This window comes from Ornithodoros turicata, chromosome 3 (genome assembly GCF_037126465.1).
Source record: "Ornithodoros turicata isolate Travis chromosome 3, ASM3712646v1, whole genome shotgun sequence".
Lineage (NCBI taxonomy): Eukaryota > Metazoa > Arthropoda > Arachnida > Ixodida > Argasidae > Ornithodoros > Ornithodoros turicata.
The window spans coordinates 3,223,669-3,248,173 of NC_088203.1; the positions used below are offsets into that span (position 1 = coordinate 3,223,669).

At 46.1% G+C, this 24,505-nt stretch overlaps 1 long non-coding RNA gene across 1 annotated transcript in view; it reads right to left on the bottom strand.

The window, feature by feature from the left end:
* Positions 1-24,505, bottom strand: part of LOC135387837 (uncharacterized) — a 223,149-nt gene that overhangs the window by 50,757 nt on the left and 147,887 nt on the right. Inside the window, exon 4 of the long non-coding RNA XR_010421256.1 lies at positions 7,927-7,959. This is a non-coding gene — a long non-coding RNA (uncharacterized LOC135387837). The remainder of the gene's footprint in view (positions 1-7,926; positions 7,960-24,505) is intronic.

Consider the following 24,505-nt stretch of genomic DNA (forward strand, 5'->3'; position numbering starts at 1 on the left):
GACGAAGTGATCATGATTCAGCAACAACAACAACAATAATAAATGATGAAGAAGTGATCCCGATCCAGCAGCAACAACACTAATAAATGATGAAGTGAGCCATATCCACCAATGAATTGCGGCATAGCCATTTGTATAGTGGCTGTAATTTTCATGCAGTGAATCGTGGCTCTTTTGCAACGCGCGCACCTCAATACTACCTTCTAACCGATTAACAATTACTTTCATAGGACGTGATGTTTCCGATCGAAGTACCAATGTGATCCAAACATGGCGACTCGTACGGCTGTACTTGTCTCGCACACGCCATTGGAAGTTCTAGGTTCTTGCAACATTTTGGCATCTCAAAGCTCAGTTCCCTTGGAAGTCGGCCCTGGACGCACACTCCCCCCAGGGCGTCAGTCGTGACGTTGCCCACCTATGTGAGGCCGACAACGGCGAGCCCTTTGACCAGCGCGACCGCCACCACCATCTCAAAGATTGGCTTTCACATCGCGATCGCCATCGTTATATTTAAAGTTCGCGCGCGCTCCAAAGCCGCTTTGATAGGCTCGTGCGAGAGCTCGTGGCCAATCACGGGCCAAAGTGATGCATTTAACGCGCTTTGCGGGATAACGACAAGTTGAAGATCGGGCCCCGTGCAGCAAAGCTAGCCAGTGGAGTGTCAGAAAAGCGGTGCTCCGCTTTCTGCGTGATACGGGCCTCTTGGGATCGCTGTGAGCCGAGTATCTTTTTTCTTCTTTTTTTATTTATTTGTTTATTTATTTATTTATTTATTTATTTGTCTCTTTGTTTTTTCTTTTTCTTTCTTGTTCTTTTTCTTTCTTGTTGTTCTTGTTGTTTTTTCATTAATTTTTCTTGTTTTTGTTTAGGGAATAGCAAGCCGGCATGCTGCTTGGCTGACCTTTTCCCTTTCTTTCCTTCTTTTTCTTTTTTTTTTCTGCCAATAAATTCCCCCCCTTCCCTTCAACGAAAATAATCTCGAACACCTATAGCGCTCTCTTTCACTTTCAACAAAAAAAAAAAGCGCGCTCTCAGGCAAAACGCATCCGCGAAAACGAAAGTGCGTATACGTATACTTTCACCCGCTTTTCATTACACTCTATTTGCCCCATTGTGTACCGGAACACAATTTCGGGACAGCGAGCGAGCGCGCCGTGATACAAGCGGGCTCTCTTCTTTCTCGCTGCCTTGTTAGCGGGAGTTCATGCAAAACGTCGTCTGCTTAAACGACCGGCGTTATCTCGTCATGCATCAGAAAGGCGTAGAGAAAACGTTTTCCGGCTTCCCATTTCTATTGTACGGGCGTGGCCTGGAAGACGTACAACCACCACGACTGTTCGTGTGTCAACAACCTGAACGACTGTATTGTCTTTGACATTCTGCGGAAACAGCTGGACATGTGGTCGTGGAGACTCGTGTGGAATCAGATATGTTCCTTCCATGATGTGATTGCGTGTGGCGAGGATGTGGGGCAAGGGGTGAGTTTTAAGCAGCGGGGACGAGGTCATGCCTCGACAAAGAAGCTGAAAGCCGTGAAAAAATAAAAAATAAAAAATCGTGCGTGTAGCGGAAACTGCAATACTTCTCCTAAGTGTGGAAATCCTAACGCGTACTCTTGGCACGAACGTGAACTAAAGTAGGCAAGAAATACTTTTATAGCACGCGTTGTCACGTGTCAAGCCATACGACTATTTCCCGGCTGACACTTATAGCCATAAACCAACATTTTAGCTAATTAGTCTGATTAGGCAGAAATGAAAAAAAAAAAAACATACTGGCAACTGCCCCCCCCCCCCCTAACACAGGTCTACTAACGAACAACACTCAATGTCAATGGGTAGAAATCCACCGGTAGAGATGTAGGAAAGGAGTTGCCTCAGTACAAAAGCCGCCGATATTTCGAACAAGAGACTGTTCTTCTTCTGGGCGCCCAGAAGAAGAACAGTCCCTGTTCGAAATATCGGCGGCTTCTGTCCTGAGGCAACTCCTTTCCAACACTCAATGTCAGTTGGGACACGCTCTACGAAACTGTAGCGTCCACATAGTCCAGGGATGGGCAGTATTTAAATACATTGTAATTAAAATACTATTTAAAATATAAATACATGTATTTATATTCTGTATATAAATACAGACTTGAAAAATGTATTTATAATTATATTTAAATACAAATTTTTGGGTATTTATTCTTGTAAATACTTTGTAAATACTCCTAAATACAGTATATACTGACTCATATCTTAAAGTTGTCCTCCATTTGACCTTTCGGGAAGAAGAGAGAGTTTGGGGCGCAGTTATGCCGTGTTTGCGCTACCACGCGCATGCGACAAAAAATTTTAGATGGCAAGTTTTTCACTGTTGTAAGCATTTGTTCATCGGCACCTGTGGAGATGCTCTTCTCCTTTGCGAATCTGACTGTGCGGCCGAACAGAAGATGCCTAAGATGCAATATTCGAGAAACTTCTAATATTAAAATTGCCATGATAATCTAACAAATAAATGCTATTGTTCGTTGCTGATTTGTTGTTATGATCATCGTTACTTCTGTAATTCCAGATGACATTTTCCTCACAGTATTTATGGTAGTATAGTTACGGTATTTAAATACTGTATTTATATTTTGTATTTAAATACTCATGTTGAAAAGTATTTATGCAGAGTATTTAAATACCTCTTTCAACAAAGTATTTTGTATTTGTATCTAAATACTCAAAAAATGTATTTATGCCCATGCCTGCCACATACACAACACAGCCTCCCCTCGGCGGCACAACACCGAACTGAGCAAGTTCTGTGAGGAATTCCAGAGTTACGACACATCCGCCATCCTGTGCTCGTCGCTTGCTTCGGGTGTCCGGTCAAGGAGCCGCGTCAGTGAATTGATGTTCCCGATCTCCTCGACACGAGGAGCCACGGATATCTCGAGGCGCCTCCCGAAGTTATCCATCACCACGATGCCATATGCCGCGGGACAAACCCTGTCACAGAGCCGATATGGAACGCGGGGTGCTGTCTCGTCAGCTTGCGCCCCCGCGAGACGCGTCCGCTTTAGATGGCGTATTTTAGGGTTACCATATAGGCACGATACTGTTGCACATTGGCGTTGAAACTACAATAAAATCGGAGGAAGAAAATTGTGAAAAACGCTTCAACTTTCCGATTAAGGTTTCATGAATTTAAGCTCTATAAGGTTCAAGGCTCAAGATCGAGTTCATGGAACAGTTTAAATTTAAGGTTATAATCTCGAATGAACGTTCAGTGAATGACATTAACATATTTCGGCATTCTGTCAAACGCTTATAAATACAGTAGCTTTATGGCCTTTGTTTGGATGCTGATCTTCAGGCGCCCGTTTTAAGTCCTCCTTCCTTCACTCTCTTCGCAGCTGGTACGGAAGGCCGTCAGCGTCTGTGAGCCCTATGAAGTTATTGCTTCAAAACGTTAGGCATTGTATAGATCTACCTTAGGCATGCGCTGAAAGGGCGATATTCGACGACTTTATACAGCGTCTCGCTTCAATAAAAGAGTACTCGCTAGCGAGTGTCTCGTCCTGTTTTCTGTATCTACGTTGTTTCCCGTTGCAGCCACGAAGAATGTGTCCCACCGTGTCCCGCCAAATGTTGCAAAATCCCGGCATTCCAGTTCCCGTTCCGTTCGCCGAAGTACCCCCCGAAGACGCAAGCGCAGCTATCAATCAACACAACCACATTTCTGCCGCGACACCCTCAGTTAGAGACCTGCCCGAGGAACGCCACTGTCCTGACGACAGTTCTTCAACTCAGCCATCCGCAACGAAGCAGCACCGCGCAAAAACGAAGGGTCTTATAGGAGTTCTTGGTCCGCTTTTGTGCGCCTCTCCGCCGGACGGAGTCGTTACGCCTGTCGTCTCTGACTCAAAACGCAATGGTACAAGAAAAGTGAAAGCGGGCTGGCCCTGACGTTTCGTCGACAAGCATTCGTGTACGTAACCTTGTTAGAAGTCTTCGTCGTTCGCGTTGGGCGAAAAGAGAAAAGGAAGTGAAATCTGATTCGTGTCTGCCGATAGAAAAACAAAAAACGTTTCCGTCTTCGGGAAAAACGAGAAAGAAAGAAAGCAGTACACGTGTTGGTGACGTTTGGTGAAATAATGGCGGATTTGTCGCAACGAATTGGGAAAGTTTCTGTCGCTTGATTTGTACGAGGTAATGGATTGTGTAGTTTCGGCGTTTGGTTAGTGAACGGATATTGCCTGGATAGTGGATATATGTTGGCGCTGGTTTGTTCTTTTCTTGCAAGTGTTCCGTCCTGGACTGGAAATGAGCTGATCGTTGCTTGTAGATTTGTGATTGTGCGGTATTGTTGACAAAACGGTTGTGCCAAACAGACGGCAAAGACGTCAACACCAGAAAAACCTGTTGTTGTTGTTGTTGTTGGAGCTGATGAAGATAGCTTTCTGAGTGATATTGAGTAGACAAGTTTTACAAGAACAGATCGACCCATTGCGTAATACCGTAGGGGGAAGGTATGACATGACATAACATACACAGATTAAGGTAAGCATAAGATAAGCATCGTGGGATGTTAAGGAAAAATATGTCTACATTTGGACATTGTGCAAAAGGCTTTTAAATATCGTAGCTTTATAAGGTCAATATTGGCAGTAACTTTTTAGTGTATAAACCTATTAGAAATGCTATTAAATTATTATTGGGAGCCTGTTAATGTTTCCGGAAATAAATAATATTTTTTTTTTTTTTTGCTGTGGTGGTTAAACAACTTTCTTCGTACCGCAAGCACAGTCTGGCGTGTCACGTGTTGGTGGCCAAAGCTACGGACGGACTAACGTAACAGTGGTTAGCCCTATAAAGCAATCGCTTTAAAAGCTCGATACCACAGTGAAAGCTAATCGATAAGTTCTCTTAGCTTTCTTACTGGCTCTCATACGCCCCTCTCTATATATAAGTCCCTCTCTATCCATCCAGCGCTAATACAAAATTAAAAAAATAAAAATAAAAAAAAATCTCGGGGCGAAGCATCACGTATACTACTCCTTCAATACCACGCGTCGTGACAGTTCTTTCAAACAGCTGAGCCGCAGAAAAATTATATCTTCGAGTATATATACAGTCCGTTAACCACCGTGACCCAAAATGGCGCTCACAAGAAGGAGGGGAGGGAGCCGCAATTCGTTGGTAATAAAGCAGTCCCATTAATTCCACGTGGATGCCTTTCATTTGCGATAGAACCAATAGAGCGAGGCAGAATAAACAGACCGGAGGCAGCGTTAATGGGTCTGGACAAACATGTCCAAATATTGTCGCCCATTCTTCAGCGTGGACGTCAAACACGGTTGAGCAACTCTCCGCGGAGAGTTTATGTATAAGCCATTGTTATGTCAGTGCCCCGCGCGGGGTGCTACGTGATTGGATGTTAGGCAGCGATGTTTCAAAGCGGGGGAATGTGTAAGCTTAGAAATATGATTTCTGCGCGCGCCAGCGCTGACCCGATTCCTTTTAAAGAGTCTATATGGGATTCTGACGTACAGTATATTGCGTATTTCAGACTCTCATTCGTTCGTTTATATGCTGCGTCCTTGCTTGTCAACGTTGAACAGTGTTTATCATGGGGTTGGGGGAGGGAATACGATTGTTGTGGAAGAGGAAAGATTAAGCAGGCTTCGTTCGGTATGGCATTCCTCAAGACGAGTAGAACAATTAGAATCGCAGCTCACTGTTTCGTCACTGTTCACATGACAGTTCACAGTTTGGAGTAGGTCTTTGATTGAGAATTTCTATGAAACGACAGGTGTTTTCTGTAGTCCTATTTGTGTCGTTTATGCACTGCGTTCATGTAACATAATATCTTTAAAATATTGCCACGAATCATCTTCGAGAAACTTCCAGGGCAGGCACGAAACGGTACATCTCATCCCGGCGCATGCTGAAGAAGAAGAAAGAAGCTTCCAGACACATCGCCTGCTGCACGTGCTGTTTCTAGACTTTTCGGTGCGACGCTTAAGTGTGCGCTCCAAGCTGGAACATTGATTCTTTGGACTCAGTTGTGTTCAGAGAGCTATCATTCTTGTATTTTGCTACCAAGTAGTCTTATAAACCGTTCGTTGTTTATTCGACGACTCGCCGGCCCATTTCGCTTCGTGACAATATCGTAATTGGATGAACGATGCGACTTTGTTCATTTTTAAAACGTTATTCGCTTACGAATAATAGGAAACCTTTTTTTTTCCTGCAAGTCAACCCTGGGACTCGTTACGTAAAACGGAAGTGGTGCATGAAATGATCGATCACTCGGCTGACGATACAAGGTCAAGGTTATGAGGATTTTCCTAGAGTCACTTTAGTGAGTCTAGGTTTTCCCTGTGTGTTCTTTCCAGACGGCACAGTTCCACTGAAGTCGGCCCAGGACGCACACTAATACACTACCCATCCATCCCCTCTCCATCTGCCCTCGCCTATATACGAGGGGTGTTCAGGTCAAACCGGGACTTTTCACTTTTCGCAAAAGTAAAATGAACTTACAGGCGAGAAATTAGTTTTATTTTTCAACTTAATCTCCAGCTGCACGAATGCAGTTGTCCCAGCGTTTCACGAGGGCTTGGATGCCAGCAGCGTAGAAATCCTTACCGGCGCGTAGCAGCCATGATCGGACCGCATTCTTGACCTCGTCGTCGCAGCAGAAGTGGCAGCACCCAAGGAACGCCTTCAGTGGACCGAAGAGATGGAAATGGCTGGGGGCGAGGTCTGGACTGTAAGGGGGATGTGGCAGCAACTCCCAGCCAATTTCCTGTAAAGTGCGTGTTGTGAGATGCGCGGTATGCGGGCTTGCATTGTCCTGTAGGAGGAGGACTCCTTTGGTGATGAGGCGCGGCCGCTTTTGTTTCACCGCCTTATGCACAACATCCCTGAGGACCTGGCAGTAATATGCACTATTGATGGTGGTACCACTGGGCAGAAAATCAACATCAACAACGCGAGCCTTGTCCCAGAAAACCGTGGCCATGACCTTACCCACAGACAGGGTGCTGCGGAACTTCTTGGCAGCTGGCGAGCCTGGATGCTTCCACTGTTTTGATGCGCGTTTAGACTCAGGAGTGAAATGGTGCACCCACGTTTCATCGCACGTGATGATCCGATCAAGGAACGGCTGTCCTTCAGTGTCGAAACGGTACCTTAGCTCCTGGGAGATTTCCAGTCTTCTCTGCCGGTCAAACTGGGAGAGCTGCCTCGGGACCCAACGGCACTAACTTGCCGAAACTGGAGGTGTTCACGAATGATAGTGTCCAACGTTCCCACAGAAAGGTCCGTCTTTCGAGCCGGTTCGAGACATGTTATCCGTCGGTCCTTGAGGATCAGGCGCTGCACATGTTGGATGTTCTCAGGAACCGGGATCGTCCTGCACTGATGTACGGCCGTCTCGGAACCGTTTGTTCCCCTCAAACGCTTTGCTGCGGCTAAGTGTATCGTGGCCATACTGAGCCTGAAGTCTTGTGAATTTCAGACGACTTTACGCCTTCATTCACGAGAAACTTCATGACAATTCGCTGTTCGATGTGCGCGCTCACCTCGTTGTCGGCCATCTTGTCCAGCACGTGTCTTCTGTTTTGGACAAATTTTGGACCACCACGTGGTGAACGCGGAGGCCTGTCGCGTGTGAAAATGACGGAAAAGAAATAGCGCGAGCCATTTGTACACTCAGGAGACAGAAAGTCCCGGTTTGACTTGAACACCCGATGTATTTGTGGAGAAAAAAAAGACCCTCCGAAGATATGGGGTTTAGTCAGGTGCGCGACTGAACCGTATTACACGAAATGGAAGTGGCAACCAAGCAAGCTCGAACAACACATTTCAAACGTTTGATGGTTCGCAACAATGCTTTTCTTCAACTCTTGACAATACGCACAAGAAAGATGGACGTCAACCTACCTACCTTTGTTTCCAGCATCGATTGCTTCCATTCCTCCTGCAAGGGAATTGAGAAGTGATATACAACGGGACGTTTGAAACATTAATTGAAACATAGCGTGGAATAAGGCGCTGCAGAATAAAGTGTATGGCAATGTGGCTTGCCTGTGCACATTAAAGGAACAAGCGCACACATAATTTGAAGTTTTTCAATGTGGAACGAAAGTGCGTGGCACTCTTCCGTCTGCACGAGGTGTACAACGTGCTTGTAAACGTCACTTAGTCTTCTATCAGGAAAGTTCGACTACTTCACGATAAAACTAAGATGTGCCCTGTTAGGAAAAACCACAAGATTCCGTATGCAGTTTTTGTGGACAGTTACGGACTCTAATGGACCTCGACGAAAAGCGTGAGGACTTCAAATGGGCTCCTGCGGATTTGTAAGGACTTCTTACGGCATGTCTGTAAACTCAGTACGGACACCTGCGGAATCTTAGGGTCCGCACGCACCCTCTTACGGACGCCGCAAGGACTTCATACGGCATGTCCGCACACCAAGTATGGACACCTGCGGAATCTTAGGGTCCGCACGCACCTCATACGGACAGCCGCAAAGACTTCGTACGGCATGTCCGCATACCAAGTATGGACACCTGCGGAATCTTAGGGTCCGCACGCACCTTTTACGGACAGCCGCAAGACTTCGTACGGCATGCCCGCACACCAAGTACGACCCCTACGGAATCTTACGACCATCAGCCTGGACGAAACCCGCAATATTCCGTACGTTAGCACCTTTTGTTCAACGAATATGGCCCCGTCAGGACTCGAACCTGGACCACTCAGATTTCAGGCCTCGCAGACAACGAGACTACGCCGCGTCATCATGGCTTCCTCATGCACCACGGAGCCGTAAGCAAGAGCCAGACAGCTAGAACTACACATATTAGCTCTTAGGTGTTGCCCGGGCAGTAACAATGATGAGGTTTCTGTGTCGTCCTTGGATGGCGTTAGTGTCAGCAATTTCTTTCTATCTACAGCCTACACATAGGTTAGAGTTCTTTAAAGAAAAGAAATTAAAAACGTCTGAGCTTGTACTGCCCTGTGGTTCAAACCTTCCACCCAACCATACTCATACCTGTCCCTTGGCTCCATGCATCAAAAGACAGAGCCCACGACCGACCACGTCACGTATACATACATAAAAGGGGAAAAAAAATCTTCCGTCAACACGCAATGTCCGAACAGCAATACATCCTCCAGTCCATTTGCACGTGCGACTTTCCTATGACGAACGCCACGCGAGCCTCCCCCCAAAATCCTCCTTTTGCTGCCATTCCGATTCGAGGCACGTTTCGGGCGTTGCGTTTCCACTTTTGAACGCTAGGAGGACAACCATCGCGAGACGTGCTCTCCCATCGAAATATCCACACGGTGGCGCGAAGATTTGAATGCGTTTTATTTTATTTAATATCGTTTCATTTTCCGGACACGACGTGTATAGTCGAAAAGGACGGGGTATAGTATGCAGAGGCCTCGCTGGCTCTACTCCGATTTTCTATGGTTGCACTTAGTGGAATGAAATACGAGCGGAGCGAGCGACCATTTTTTGCGGCGAGCGATCGCGAGAGGGCGTTCCTATCGAGAGGCCGCGGTGTGTTTTGAATACGGAAGCGACGCAAAAATGTCAAGGCCCTAGTTTGGGCCGATAGTTTATGCTCCGGAAGAATAAGTTTTGCGGACGCCTGTCTTTGCGGTGCTTTTGTGTGCGTGTGTGCGTGTTTTGTTTCCACTTTATATTCCTTTTTGCTGGTTGGGAAAATAAAGTGCGGAAAAGGAGAGAGAGAAATGTGGAGGGGGTTACGAGTAACGCTTCTCGCTTAGGATTTCAGTTGTTGCAAAGTGCGAGGTTATATTGTGTTCAGTTAATTTTTTCCCGACGTGTCTGTGGAAGGATTTGTGTGTCGTAGCACGTGCAGGACTCGAGGGTATTCGCACTTCTTGCACAAACCTACAGGGTGCTTAAGGATGGCAACAAAATCCTGTAAGTTTGAAGGGTGTTCTAAAATGTAGACGTAGGTACAGGAATACGGGACGGAACTTTTATGCAGCTTCGTGCTGCAAATTGGCATTGCAGTAAAAGTAAGATATGTTCGGGGGAGTAGTATTTTAGACAAAGTAGACACAGTATAGTAGAAACCTGAAGTAGTTCAGAGCACCTTCTGTCAAAGCAACAGAAGAGAGCTATGCGTAAACATTAAACGTGGACAATGAAAAAAATGGCTAGGAAGCAAGCGAGCTGGTGAAGATGATGCATAATGTAAAATCCCGAGCACCCCTGACACCCCCTGGCTGACATTTCCGTTTTTTTTTCTTTTTTACTCTATTAAACATATCCCCCGTGAGACTAGGGAACACGAAGAAACAGACACAACACGAAGTCTCAAACACAGCTCAATTTGAGACTGAGCTGTGTTTGAGACTTCGTGTTGTGTCTGTCCCTTCGTGTTCCCTAGTCTCGGGGATTTACATTACGCATTAAACGTGGAACAACAATTCAGAGCAGCGCTCGGTTCCCCAGTGAGTTGGCAACAGCGACACTCACGAGTCGTCCCATGGAACATAAATTAATAATCAGGATACCTATACGTTGATGAATGTACTGGTTTTTACGCCGCAGGGCAAGTAGAATAGGCGGCTTCGTGGAGCACGACATCACCCGAAAAATGAATTGGAGCTTTGATAACAAGGCAGAAACCACACAGCACAAAACTCGGCACAAACAACGATTAACTCGAGGCCTCATCCCTCCACAGTGTTTAAAATAACCGTGCAAAACTCGTAACGAGCCATCACTAATCCTATCAGCTACGCCACCGCAAAACGACGCGGTACCGGCCAGCCTTTCACAACAACACGCTCTGGAAATAGAAGTCTACACAGAGAAGAGGGGGGTTTCTGTAACAAAAAATAAAGACAAAAAAATCGACGCGGACGACACGAGGTTGCTGCAGCGTCGTTGTTCGTCACGCAAGCATGAAAGATGGATAGAAAGGCTTGCGATTGAAGCCCACGCAACAGCAGATGCGCCACAGACCCCACCCGTGAGAACGCAGACGCCCCCGGGGAGAGACTAATCCGCCATCTTGGATCCCCAATCTCTCCGCCCAGAAGACATTAGAAGCGATCCTCTCCTACAGCGTTCCTCCCAGTGCGTGTTACTTCCACACGTCATCTGCAGACCAAGTCGGCGGCGTCGATGACGATACGGCTGGTTTTGGGCGAAGAGTGTGTGTGGGGGTTGTATGCAGGGCAGGAAGTAGATCGGAAGAAGAGAGATGAGGTAGGGGCTGGTGGAGGGCTTTGACGAAAGTGATCTAATGAGAAAGACATTTTACTTCCTTTTCTTCTTTTCATTTCCCTCTTCCATTCTTTCTGCTTTAGGGTGTGGGGGGGTGACAGAAAGGAATGGAAGAGGATGAGTCAAGGATCAAGCGAAGGAGGGTGCATATGCGCAGTTTTATCCACAAGGCGAAGGCATAGATTGACAAACAGTGTGGGGGGAGCAGCGCGCCTTAGTAGTGCTCTCGCACATCTGCGCTTCACCGATGCTATCGCGAGTACCCCTACCCCTAGGCCTAGAGCTCCTTCGTCGTCCAATTTCACGCAACCGCCCTCACATCAGCGCCGCGACTCAACTCGCCAAGATGCTCCACCATGACAACCCCAACTTCGCTGACCACCCCTGCCTTCGCCCCAACCTCCAAGAAGCTATTGCAACCACGTTTAACTCTCCCTCGCAACCCCACTGATGCGAACCCCCCCCCCCCACCCCCATGCAATCGTACCCTACCCAACTCCCGCTTCACCCAGGATACTTGCGCACACTTAAAAGGTCGATGCATAAATAAATACGAAGCCGTAAGGATACACTGCTTCACTTTCCAGTCGACTAGGGAGGTCACAGTCTCGTTCCTCTTCGCTCGACTCCAACAACGCTCTTTGTCGCTTGCGTATTACCCGCGGCTAAATTCGCACCCATCCCCCCCTGTAGGGAAGACCATTCATCAAGCCACTCCCTCGACGCGTCGTCGAGTCAGCGACACGACCTCACAAACTCCGAAAACTCATCGCACACATTCGGGGCGATGTACCGATACATATTACGTTGCCACGTTGTGACTTATTGCGTCAGTTCCTCGCGACTTTCAGCGAGGCATGCATGATGAAAAACGTCGCTACATTCCTCAAGAAACTCTCCAAAAGTGGACCTGTTCGATGCATGCCATGTGGCCAGGACGTCATCCACACAGGACCGCGGCGGCGGTGGCGGACGTCGTCCATGTCCCGTAGGGCGACTAGATTGATGCGTGTGCGTTGGAAAGATCATTAAAACGCGACGGGACACGAGCCTGTGTGTTACACAGAACGAAGTGCACGGCTTAATCGAGAACTTGGAATGACTGAAAGGGTGCGAATTCTTGCGGAGGATTAGATTCGCGAAGTGGGTTTGCAGAGAGGCGTCCCGCTGATGGGTTGGGTGCGCGAAAATGTGTCTTCAGGGGGACGTAGGCGGGTGATCGGGAATTCATCGTGGATGGTGAAAGTTAAAGACTGTACGATTTCGAAGATTTGTGGCTGAATCATTTGATGCAGTCCTGAAGGACGAGGGTGTTGGCATCGTTACGTAATTTTACACCTATAAGTTGGCAGCCTTCAATGGTTTAAATAAAGGACAGTCACGAGCCGTGGATTAATTTTGAGATTAGAGCTGAAGATATAAAAATTGAAATTTTCATCCAGGAGAAAAACAAACATCTTCGCATTCGGTTTCGGTTTTACAGTGGTACATCTTTGTATTTTATTACGTCAGCATGACTTATCGCACGTCCCCCGCGTGAGCCACCAGGGTAAAAGTGACTCACGTCTGTTTCTGTTTCTTCTTCTTCTTCTTTATTTATTTTTTTGGTAAAAAGTAATAATCGGCCTTTGTGGGGGAATTGGTGGCTGGAGTGCTCGGCAGAACAAAAGCCGGAATACACTCATACCGCGACGTCGGGACATCGAAAGCGCTGGCTCTAAAATTCGGGGCTGGCTTGCGCCGTGCTGGACAAAAGTTCACGGAACACGTTCCGCCGCATTCTTTTTCCTCGGAGTGATACGCTATAGCAGCGAATGCTACCGTACGAACTCGCAAACAGGCGACTGGGTTACCTATATAGACACATGTCTGTTACGTCCGTACGGTCCCATTCGCTCCTAGCGTGTCACCCTGAGGAGGGAGTGTTCCGTAAACTTTTGTCCAGCACTGTACATGTATGAATTAGACTGGTAGGTGACCCCACGGGTTCGAATCCGGGCGCCAGCTGTGCTGTCTGATTCTTTTCGCAGTCCCACTGTGAAGCCGGCCCAGGACGCATGGTCTCCCCCCGCCGCTCGGCGATAGTCGATTAGCTAATGTCTGGGTTCGAACTTGCGACATTGGGATCAGTTGGCGTACGCGTTACTTCGTCATCCACCGAGGCCAGCGCCTTCATATCCTGCACACTGTAAACTGAAAGACACCCTTATGGGTGTAAATGCCTTGTCCTATAACTCACACCACTTTTTACACCGTATGGTCTGGAGCACCCTTTTTAGAGGGTGTATTCTGTGTAAAACCGCCCTTTGAAAGGGTGCTTTTCCTTGAAAATGCCTTCTTTTGCGCCCTTTATACACCCTTTTGAGGGTGCATAAAGGGTCCCTTTTAGGAGGGTGTTTAACAAGCTTACACCCTCCTAAAAGGGTGCAAAAGAAGGCATTTTCAAGGAAAAGCACCCTTTCAAAGGCCGTTTTATACAGAATACACCCTCTAAATAGGGTGTTCCAGATCATACGGTGCAACAAGTGCTGTGAGTTATACGGCAAGCCACTTACACCCATAAGGGTGTCTTTCAGTTTACAGTGATGTTTCAACTCCGAATACCGCTACTCTACCAAGCGTCGCTCGTGCTTCCGCGCGACATTAGGGACAAAAAAGCACCGACCACTTACGTAGGTGATGTGCTGCCCCGGTGGACACAACACCCAACATTATCAGAAACCTCGAGATTTCTTGCCATCTTTAATTCGACATCAAATGAAAGGTGGTCTTAGATATCCTTCTGAGTGTTATATTATGTGATCACTGTATACCTCTGTGCGTGTTAATAGTGTCTGTCCGCGATTTTAGTACTGTACAGTTTTTCTACACTAGCTGTTAATTGCACAACAACAACACCTTTATTGTGAGATGATGAATGTGGAGTTTCATCGCCAGGGGGCGATACTTCACCCCATTGTTGGTGGTGATGGGGGGAATGAAATAAAATAATGAGCCTCTTCACAAATAAGGATCGAAGTCCTACGGTGTCCAGAAAGGTGAAGAAAGCTTTGAGGGCAGAGTGTTGATGGACTGGATGTGGCCAGTTTCACTGGTTTCCATTGTATGTAGCACTGTTCTTCACAGTATCACTGTATATACCACTGTTATTCACTGGTCAATGCCACGTGATCGCTACGTCTCGTGATAAAACCGACATCACTAAGAATCTGCCGAAAACTTCCTCTATAATTATTTCCCCACAAAATATCAGTTTGCGCTACGTAACGCAAACAGGCATGCCAGGGAGGTTACCGAGACGTCTGGTTTCGCGTCACGTGTGAAGGGTCGGGTGGTTATATGTTACTGCCTTCAGGTATACGCAAACCCTGTGAGCGTGGGTGTTGTTGAAGTTCCGTCATAAAGCGACCGGGTACTGGCGAGAGAGGTGCGCTAATGGGAAGCGGGATGGGGATTAATCGTCGCCCATTATGGCATATGACGTGCGGGGAATCTTCGCTAGAAAATCCAGTTAGTAACCGCAGGGTAAGAGTGGAGCTGTAGAGATGACGTCATGTAGGATATGTGGCTCTAACATTCCGTTAATGGCACAGTCACGTAATGCACGAGCGCATGCATACAAATACATGATTTCAGTGATGGGGAGTGGTACTTGAAGTACCACGTACTGGGGTACTACTTTGAGTACATTTCTGAGTAGTTGTACTTTACTTTGTACTGTACTTTAAGTAATTTGGTCCAGTACTTTTCCACCAAGTACACAAGTTATATATATATATATTCTAATTGGGGGTTTGCGTCACGAAACAACTGAGATCATGAGCGACGCCACAACGGTCGGTCTGTGGAATGCTTTTGCCCACCTGAGTGTTCTTTGACGTGCAATGAAAGCTCATCACACGGCACCCCGTATTTAACGTCCCTCGCGGAAGACAGCGTGCCTAAGCAACTTGTACCCTGCCACCAAGTTACTGGCGTCCTCGGCCGGGTTCCAACCCGCGATCTCGGGATCAGAAGGCGAACACGCTACTGACTCAGACACCGAGGCCGGTGAAGTACATACCCATCTGGTAATAAGAAAAAAATAAAAAAATAGCAGTCGCCCTGCTGATGCAACAAGGAGTAATGCGCGTTGAACTATACTAAGAAAATGCGGAGATAATTTCATTAATTTATCCGTTATTGTTGCGCGTAATGGTTTGCAGATATGGGTCAAATGTAGGAACTGCAATGAGTTGTCATGTAATGCTAGAGAGGAGAACCTCTGTGGGTTCCATTGACACGAATTAGAGGATAACTTGTTTGTTTGTTTGTTTCTTCTTCGCTATGTACACGGGTTTAGCGTATGCATAGTAGCGGCTTATGAGTGCTGGAATACGTATTTCCGACAGCGATCTTAATGATCGAACCCATTCACAAGATGACTACCATGGGGATGACTACCGGACTAACTGGATTTAAACTTGCAACGCGTAGACAACGGCCACCGACCGTTTGCTCATGCCGTCAGGCTGACGCTATACTACGAATTAAGCAAGACGTCCCGCCTCCCGCCTTGGCAGTTTCGCTTGCAAGATGTAATATAACCAAGAATTCCAACGCCCGAATTTGCCTCGCGATAAAAACGATTAAACCACGAGACAAGGAACACACAGACGATCACAAACACATTCTCGAACATAGTAACAGGTTTATTCTCATTCTCAGCCAGGACGGAGAACGTCTGATTGACAGAGAGAGAGAGGAGAGAGGAAATAAACCTATAGCTCTTACTGTATTCGAGAATGTGTTTGTGATCGTCTCTGTGCTCCTTGTCTCGGGACTTTACAATTTTCATCATGTATCACCGGTTAGCCTGCGTTTTGACTCATATTCACGTATGCCTCGTGATAGCCTCACACTCTAAGAAAAAAAGGAGTAAAACGGGGAGTAATTGCAGCTTCTACTCCCCTAGTCTGCAATTACTCCCCATTTTACTCCCCTAACCCAACATTTAGTCCCGACATTTACTCCCCAGGACTGCAAATTGTCATCTAAACTTCACGAATGGTCTCCTGAATGCAACTGTCACCGTAAATATGTGCCCTTGGTCAATTTGAAGGGCATAAGGCTGTATAACTCAGACAACGTAGCAATTTTCCAGCCACACAGAGTAAGAAACAGTTAGCGCATCTTTCTTCTCACATTGTGCCCTAGTATGGCGCAAGATTTTATATCGCTCGATATATCACGGTTGACGGTTTGCTTCAAAGTATTTTCACGCATGCGCACCAATTATGTACTTGGGACTCTTACGACAACGCGTGAAATGCGGTCTTCACTCTGTGACATTCATTTACTCCCGTGCATTTACTCCCGAAAGGGACTATTTTTCGTGGCAATGCAATTACTCCCCAAAAGGAGTAAAAGTACTCCTTTTTCTCTTAGAGTGCACCTAGCAAACACGCCCGGTGCTATACGCTTTACGTACTATAGGCACTCCTCTCCGCCAGCGGGTTCTCCAGCGACCCTCCGTACGCCACCTGTATATACAGGAAAAGCGGAGGAGCCACGTTGAATACCCTGCCATATAAACTTCTCTGCGCCCATGATGCCCGTGGCGCCGTCTATCGTCAGAGCTGAGTTTTCGTTGCGCAGACCACAGGAATTTCAGACGAGCTAGCCCAATAATGCTATCGCATTAAAAATAAACGACATCAGCAACAAACTTTTGTGTCCAGAAGCAGGAAATGCAGCGTTGACCGGCTTGGAATGTTGATAGGCCGGAACATCAACAACACTAATGTATTTAAAAAAAGTTCAGAGTGGGGAACATGAAAATACGTGAACACACCATGCGCAGCAATAGGCATCACGATAATACATGTTTGAATCTCTTCCGTGTATACGCAATATCTCATTTTGTCGCTCCGTCACATTGTTAATTTCAATTTTCAGTGCAATGATGATGATATTCCACAATATCTGATTGGTTTTTAATTATTACATGATGAATGAGAAAGGGAGAGAGTAAGGCGCACATGGGGGGGAGAGAGAGAGAAATACATGATGACGATGATATGGGGATGGCGCACATGCTTCGCTTCACATCTTTGCCTTTTTGATTACTACGATATAGAGTTTTGTTGCAAACAACCTCCCCACTTCATTATCAAAATATATCTGTTGTTGTGGCTGCAAACGAGAAACACACAAAATACAGAAAGTTTTCCACTTCCTGTCAAGATGCTGCATGAATCCACCGAATGCGCCTCGATGTGGCCTTTACAGCTCAGTGGCGTTACCGCTTGAGACAAGTTGACTCTCCCACCTGCTGCCACTGTGGTGCTCCTGAGGATCTGGAGCATATTCTTCTTCGTTGCCCTCACTACCAACCTTCCCGAACCACACTCTCCGAGTCTCTTCGTCGGCTGGACTCTCGCCTTTTCTCCCTATCGAAATTGCTTGGTCCCTGGCCCAATCCAGCCCAGCAACGCTCTGCGCTCAAAGCTCTTCCGATATTTCTGGACACCATCGGACTTCGACCGTTATTGTGAAGGGGCTCGTTACTTTATTCCCCCATTCCCACCAGCAATGGGGTAGAGTATCGCCTGTGGCGATGAAACTCCCCACTCTCCAAGGTGCAAAATAAAGTTGTTGTTGTTGTTCCACTGGGCTTCTTATGTTATGGTTCCTCTCTTTTCTCGTTTTAGAAAACCTGTAATATGTGGCGTGCGGGGAAATGTAGAATCTCGTTCTGGGGGGCTTCTTTAATGTCTTGTTTTAACAGTGTCTTCTTGCTTCATATTATACTCAGGGATCTGCACACAGTGCTGTGCACTGAGATCACGGATAAATCGAGAAACAATACTTCGCACTAGCACCTGTGACTGCGTATACGCGTTTAAATTGATATATATTGATATTTAATTTGATATTGATGAGTAAGCAACGAACTAGTCATGTTTCATGGCACCACTCCACCACAACCTTCCTCATCCCCGTCCACCACATTTTTTTCTTTACCTCATCACCATCACCATGGCAACCACGTGCTAACAATGCCAGCGTAAATCATACTATCCCTTTATCACTCTTTGCCACCATCAAACAGCGCGGGACGTGGAGTGATATCAACTTTTTTTTATTTTTAATTTTTTTTCAAAGGAACTAACAAAAGGAACTAAGGAGCAAAGGAACAAACTACAAATGTACTTTCGAGTACTTTTTGCGAGGTACTTCCTGCTTTACCCTAAGGACATCCGCAATATTGTACTTTGTAATGTACTTCAAGTACAAATGATGCCGTGTGCGTGGTACTTCTCAAGCACAGTTTTGAAGCACTTTCCAGACGAATATCCGCACAGTTCACCCTGAAGTCGGCCCAGGACGCATGCGAACCCCTCTCCCGGTCCCTCACTCTTTCCTGCTGTCCTCCCTCCATCTGTCCACGTCTGTACACCGCTCACAGCCACAGTTACTTAGCGGCGCTAACATGTAATTAAAAAAAAAAAAAGCTCGCATCCTATGAATACTCTTCTCGTCCCTGCTGTCGTTGTTCCATCGACAGCTATACACATCTTAGCCGCGAAGGAAGCTACAGTGAACTGACAATGATGAGCATTCAGCAAACAGAAGTGCATCTCAGTCGGAAAAAGAACATACGAGGGCTGGAACAAAAAAAAAAAAAAGAATCAAAGCCTGGAATCCGAAAAGAGCTTTCAGAGTCCAGTCAGCAAAGAAGCAACGGCGCATCGCCCACGGCACGCTGACTGCCGACAAAACCACGCACTAAACAAGTTACCGGAAGAAGACACTGCGGAAATGAAAAGCTTACTTCACAGGATACCTGCTCCCAGACATCCGAAGCAGCTCAACACGTGATCGAGTTACGCTAGTGAACTTAGATTCAATGAAACCAGCTAGAGAGTAATGCAAAACGCCAGCGAGGCGGAAATCGAAACCGAAACTAACGAAAGAAAGGAAGAAAAGGAAGAAGAGGCAGCGATCCTCGGCTCGTTTGATCAGCTTCTGAGGCCTCTCGTTTTCTGCGAGCGTCTCAGAGAGTGCGACATCAATCGAATTAGCCGTGTACTCCCTCCAGCGGAGAAAGAAGGCGGTAGGGAAAAGAGAGAGAAACGATGACGGGAGACTGTATAGGGAACAGAAAGGCGCAAAGGGTAAAACATCTCAAGTACAAGTGCCGGGGCCGGCCGGTTCGCCTGCCAAGTGTTCGGGTCCGGTGGTCCCGTGTAAAGCAATTTCCTTTCTGCTGTCACGTGACGTGCGGGAAAGAAGGAATACGACGGGAAAGGGAAAGAAGGAAGACGAGTACCGCCGAATATTCGGACGAACGAAAGAAGACGTACACAGGAATGAGCTGGCTTTGTGGGAGAAGCATGTGGGGTGAGCAGTTTGAAACGCAGATTTTTGCTGCAGGAAGTTATCGGTCCAGACGATTGAAAAATTCATTTTGTTTCTGATTGTAACGGTGCAGCAAAAGCCCACGAGATTTTTTTTAAAATTTTTTACTTTCTTTGAACGAGGCTTTGACGGTGGTGACGTCTTCGTGACAACCCGCTTGCGCGTAATGTGCGAAGTTTACATGCATTTTCCCGTTAAAGAATCGAACGTTAATGGAATCGAACTTTCGGGATCTTGCTTTCTCTAACACAGTGTGCGCGTGTCCAGAGGGCGCTGTGCGATCACAACACTCGCTATATCAAACACCTCACGGCATTTCTTTTTTCTATTTTTCGTGAGTACCCATGAGTCTGTTTCATTTGCTTTGCCCTTGTTGCGTATACTTAATGTTTTGAGGTGCAAAATGGCCTGTATCATACACACTTTCTTCTATACACCATTGCACAGGCTTCATATTCCACTACAGACTTATATCACCCCTTATTCTTTAAGACATTCGATCGACGAACACTTTCTAGTATCCGATTTCTCGCTCTAACTTTGGTTTCCACTCTGTCGTTCCTTCCGGTGGTCAAGGAACCTCCTACCTTTACACATACTGGTATATACGTACACAGATTTCCTCTGTTTCTGTGTAATGCTAAGATCTTCCAAGTATTTGTTTTTCATGTATATTTTGACACCCTTCAGGAAACGTACGTGATGTCAAGTGTATAAACATTGATGTATCTAGACTGGGACTCGACACGGCTTGCCCTCTCAGTCCTGTTCTTTCTATGACTTTTGTATTGAAAAAAAAAATCGAAGAATAGAAAGAAAGGAAGCATGCGCAATACATTCCGAGTGGTGGTGGTGGTGGTGGTGGTGATAGGGCTTGCCGTTGTCGGCCTCACGTATGTGGGCAACGTCACGACTCACGCCCTGGGGGAATGTGCGTCCTGGGCCGACTTCTAAGGGAACTGTGCCGACATATGTCTGTGCCGACATTCCGAGTGGTGTCTCTCAGCAGCCGTTGACACGCGTGTTTCGCAGCAGCAAATCAGCATTCAGTGCCTTGTTGCATAGGGATCCGTGAATGTATTTTACAAGACCCACTTTTCCCCATTACAGAGTGTCTCCAGACAGGTTGCGCAAATACATACGCAACATATCTACAAGCGCATGTTCTCGAGCAGCATGCACGGCAGTTGGTGCGCTTCAAGCAGACTGATTGCGACACAAAAAGAAAGAGGGGGCAAAAAAAGAAAGAAAGAAGAAAACGAGTGTATTACAACCGGGAAAGCTTTCTCGGAAGCCTTTTCCACGTGGAACTGAAACCAAAAACTGTGCTATATATCAGTATCACGCAAGCAAGCACGTTGCGGAATATAGCCTATACACGGTTGCTTCAGACACGTTCCCTGGCGTTCTTGAAAAAAAAAAGAAAAAGAAAAGAAAAAAAAAACGCTTCGTTTCGGAAGCACTACATATATTTCTTTTCTACATTCTCAATTTTCGGCTGCGTATATATACCTTCAGTCAATAGATCCTCGATACAGCGCAGGCTTTTCCTTTCGCGCAGCTTGCGAAAGCCGGAGTTTTTAAAAGCTCCACGCTTAGCACAAGGGCCACTTTATTTATTTCCGATCCGCAGCACCACGCCGCGGACGACAGCAGCAACACGTGATGACGTAATAGTTACGAGAAAGTGATGAGGCTGGTATAACTGCCGACCGTTTGAAAGGAAACTTGCGAGCAATCCGGCAGCCAGATTTATATGGCGACACAGCTGGCGCATTTCCGAAGTATGGGTCATTCCAGGGATCCCTTGTTTACTCCTGCGCGTTTTATTGGCATGTTTTTGTTTTATTAGATTTATTAGAGGTTATTGTGCCTAGAAAACGAAGGCACATAGTAGACAGCGATGAAATAAGATAAAAAAAACGCTTGCGAAAAGAAATGGTGCAGGTTGTTTAGTAGATTGTTTTTTTTTTTTTCTCGACAAAATACAAGAAAGTGCTAGACTGTAAACGCAGTATGAAAAAGGAAAAGCAGGGTGGGTGTACTCCCCCCTCTAATGGCGTCGGGTCCGGTTTTGTCGATGGGTTTAGGCTATTTATAGGTACCCATTGGTGACAGCTGAAGAAACAATAAAGCGAGTCCCTCCCCCATATTTCGGCGCCCATAAATCTTCAGGTTGACTCGAGAAGTTGTTTATTGAGTCGAGTTTCGAAGCTCTAATGGGTTCGCGATGACTGCGTTTGATGAAAGCTACACTGTAAACTGAAAAACACCCTTATGGGTTTAAATGGCTTGTCCTATAACTGACACCTCTTTTTACACCATATGGTCTTAGAACACCCTTTTCAGAGGGTGTATTCTGTGTAAGACACCCTTTGAAAGGGTGCTTTTCCTTGAAAATGCTTTCTTTTGCACCCTTTAAACACCCTTCTAGGAGGGTGTAAAGTTGTTAAACACCCTCCTAAAAGGGTGTTTAAAGGGTGCAAAAGAAGGCATTTTCAAGGAAAAGCACCCTTTCAAAGGGTGTCTTACACAGAATACACCCTCTGAAAAGGGTGTTCTAAGACCATATGGTGTAAAAAGAGGTGTCAGTTATAGGACAAGCCATTTACACCCATAAAGGTGTTCTTCAGTTTACAGTGTACGGCTTCGCTGCGCTTGCGTGTGCTTCGTAGTAAGAGTGTCGTTGCACGCGAGAATGTACCCCCCCCCCCCCCCACACACACACACACACTCTAGAGGTGTGTGTAAGGCTCTTCTCTAATTTGTTTCCGGTCACCCTCCCCCTGACCCTCCACCCCTATTAATTTCTAATTTTTATTAGTTTAGTTAATTTTAATTTCTAATTAATCGTAATTGCGTTAATTTTTCGGAACACTCGACGTGAAATTGCTGCTGCCATGCCAGCGATCTGTAATTTTCGCAAAACTGCGTTTATTATATGCTACTGACCTTTCGGATTGTCCGGAAGTAATTCATTCGTGAAATGCGAAATGTTTATTCAAGGCGACGAATCACGCACAACGGTGAAACCACCCAAACCACCACCAACAGTATATATGCCGTGTCGCATCTCTAACGTCAGCTACGCTTGGTTTACCAAGGGGAGGACTCCAACAAAGCCGGAAAATTTGCAAAAAAAACTTCTATGAAAACCTTCCGATTCTTGTATTTGGTAAACAGCTCAGAAGAAGAGAGTTTTTTTTTAGCAGTTTCGCATGAGACACGTTTAACTCTTTGAATGACATTCAAGAACGGGCACAGTTGAACTTCTTTTTATTACTGTGTTATACCCAGAGTTCGAGGTAACTCGTTACAAGTAACTCGTTACTGTAACTAAGTTCCTTTTTTTGGTAACTTGTAACGTAACTCGGTACTTTTGCGCCGTGGTAACTTTCAGAGGAACTAGTTCCTTTTCCATGACGAAAACCCGAGACTGGGAAAAAGACGAAAAACAGACGACACAACACAAAGTCTCAAACACAGCTAAAGTTTAATGGACAACCGCACACTTTTAACACATCAGGTGGGGGAGGAGGGACAGTGCAAAAGGCTCGCCAAAGCAGGGCCGAAGGTCACAGACGCTTTGCTGACACAGTTCCCAGCCCCCAAAATTGACAACGTTTCTCTCAAAAGCCTCCGACTGAGGTCGGACTCCCTGGCCTTGACAAAGGTCTCTTCCCATATGGGAGAACAATTTAAGCAAACTTTGAGATGCTTTGCCAATTCCGACGACTGGTCCTCATTTTTTACCTTCGAAGCGTGCTCCCGGAGCCTGTCATTCAAGCAACGTTTCGTTTGGCCGATATAGCAAAAACCGCAAGCAAGAGGTATCTGATACACCACATTTGACTGGCATTGTACATAGCTATTTTTATGCGATTTACAAACTTTGTCACGCTTCTGGAAAGGACAGAGAGCATCAAGTCTAAAGCAGTTTTTAAATACAACCCGGACACCAAACTTTTTTGCTACAGCAAGGATGTTATGTGAGACATTGTGAAAATATGGGATCGCAACACGAATCTCATTATCAGTGACAAGTGGGGCACAGGGGGAAATTAATCTACTAAAAACAGACTCAAGAGCGCTAAAAAGCATTGCATTAGAATAGCCTGCGAGCTGCAGACGATCACACTGAAAGTTTAAAGAAATACACAACTGATGTACACATGACTTCCTCAAAGTGCTAGATAGGAGGCCCGTGACGACACCCCGTTTTACATTCTTTGAGTGACAACTGCTAGCGGGTAAAAGTGGCTTAGGAGCCAATTTCCCATACGACCAACACAAAGAAGGTGTTAGCAAAAGCCTCACATCAAGGAACTGTAGCACAGCATTGGTCGGGTGTTCAACAGTGAAAGACAACTCAGGGGATGTCGCTCTTATCAAACGCTCACATGCGTAAATATCATCTTTAACTGTAGAGAGCAGCAGCAAATCGTCTACAAGGCGCTTAACAAGCAGTTGAGCACGGGGAACTGTCGCCAGATATGATGTAACAGCATTATCAACAGTAGACAAGTAAATCTCTGATAACACAGGTGCGATGGCCGAACCAATACAAACCCCCGTTTTTTGAATGACCAGACCCTTATCAATGCGAACGGCAGTCGATCTCAGATAAAGTTCTAAAACACGTAAGAAATCTGACACAGCAATGCCTGCTTTTGACTGGAAACGGACCAACTTAGATTCAAGAAGATCTCTTACTCTAGACAACAGAATGCCTTCATCTAGGGAGTAGTAAAGATCCCTAATATCCAAGGAGGCGGCAAAACATTTCTTCCCGTGAAATGACTTGAGACTTTCAATGAGACATTCGGAATTCTTTAACACA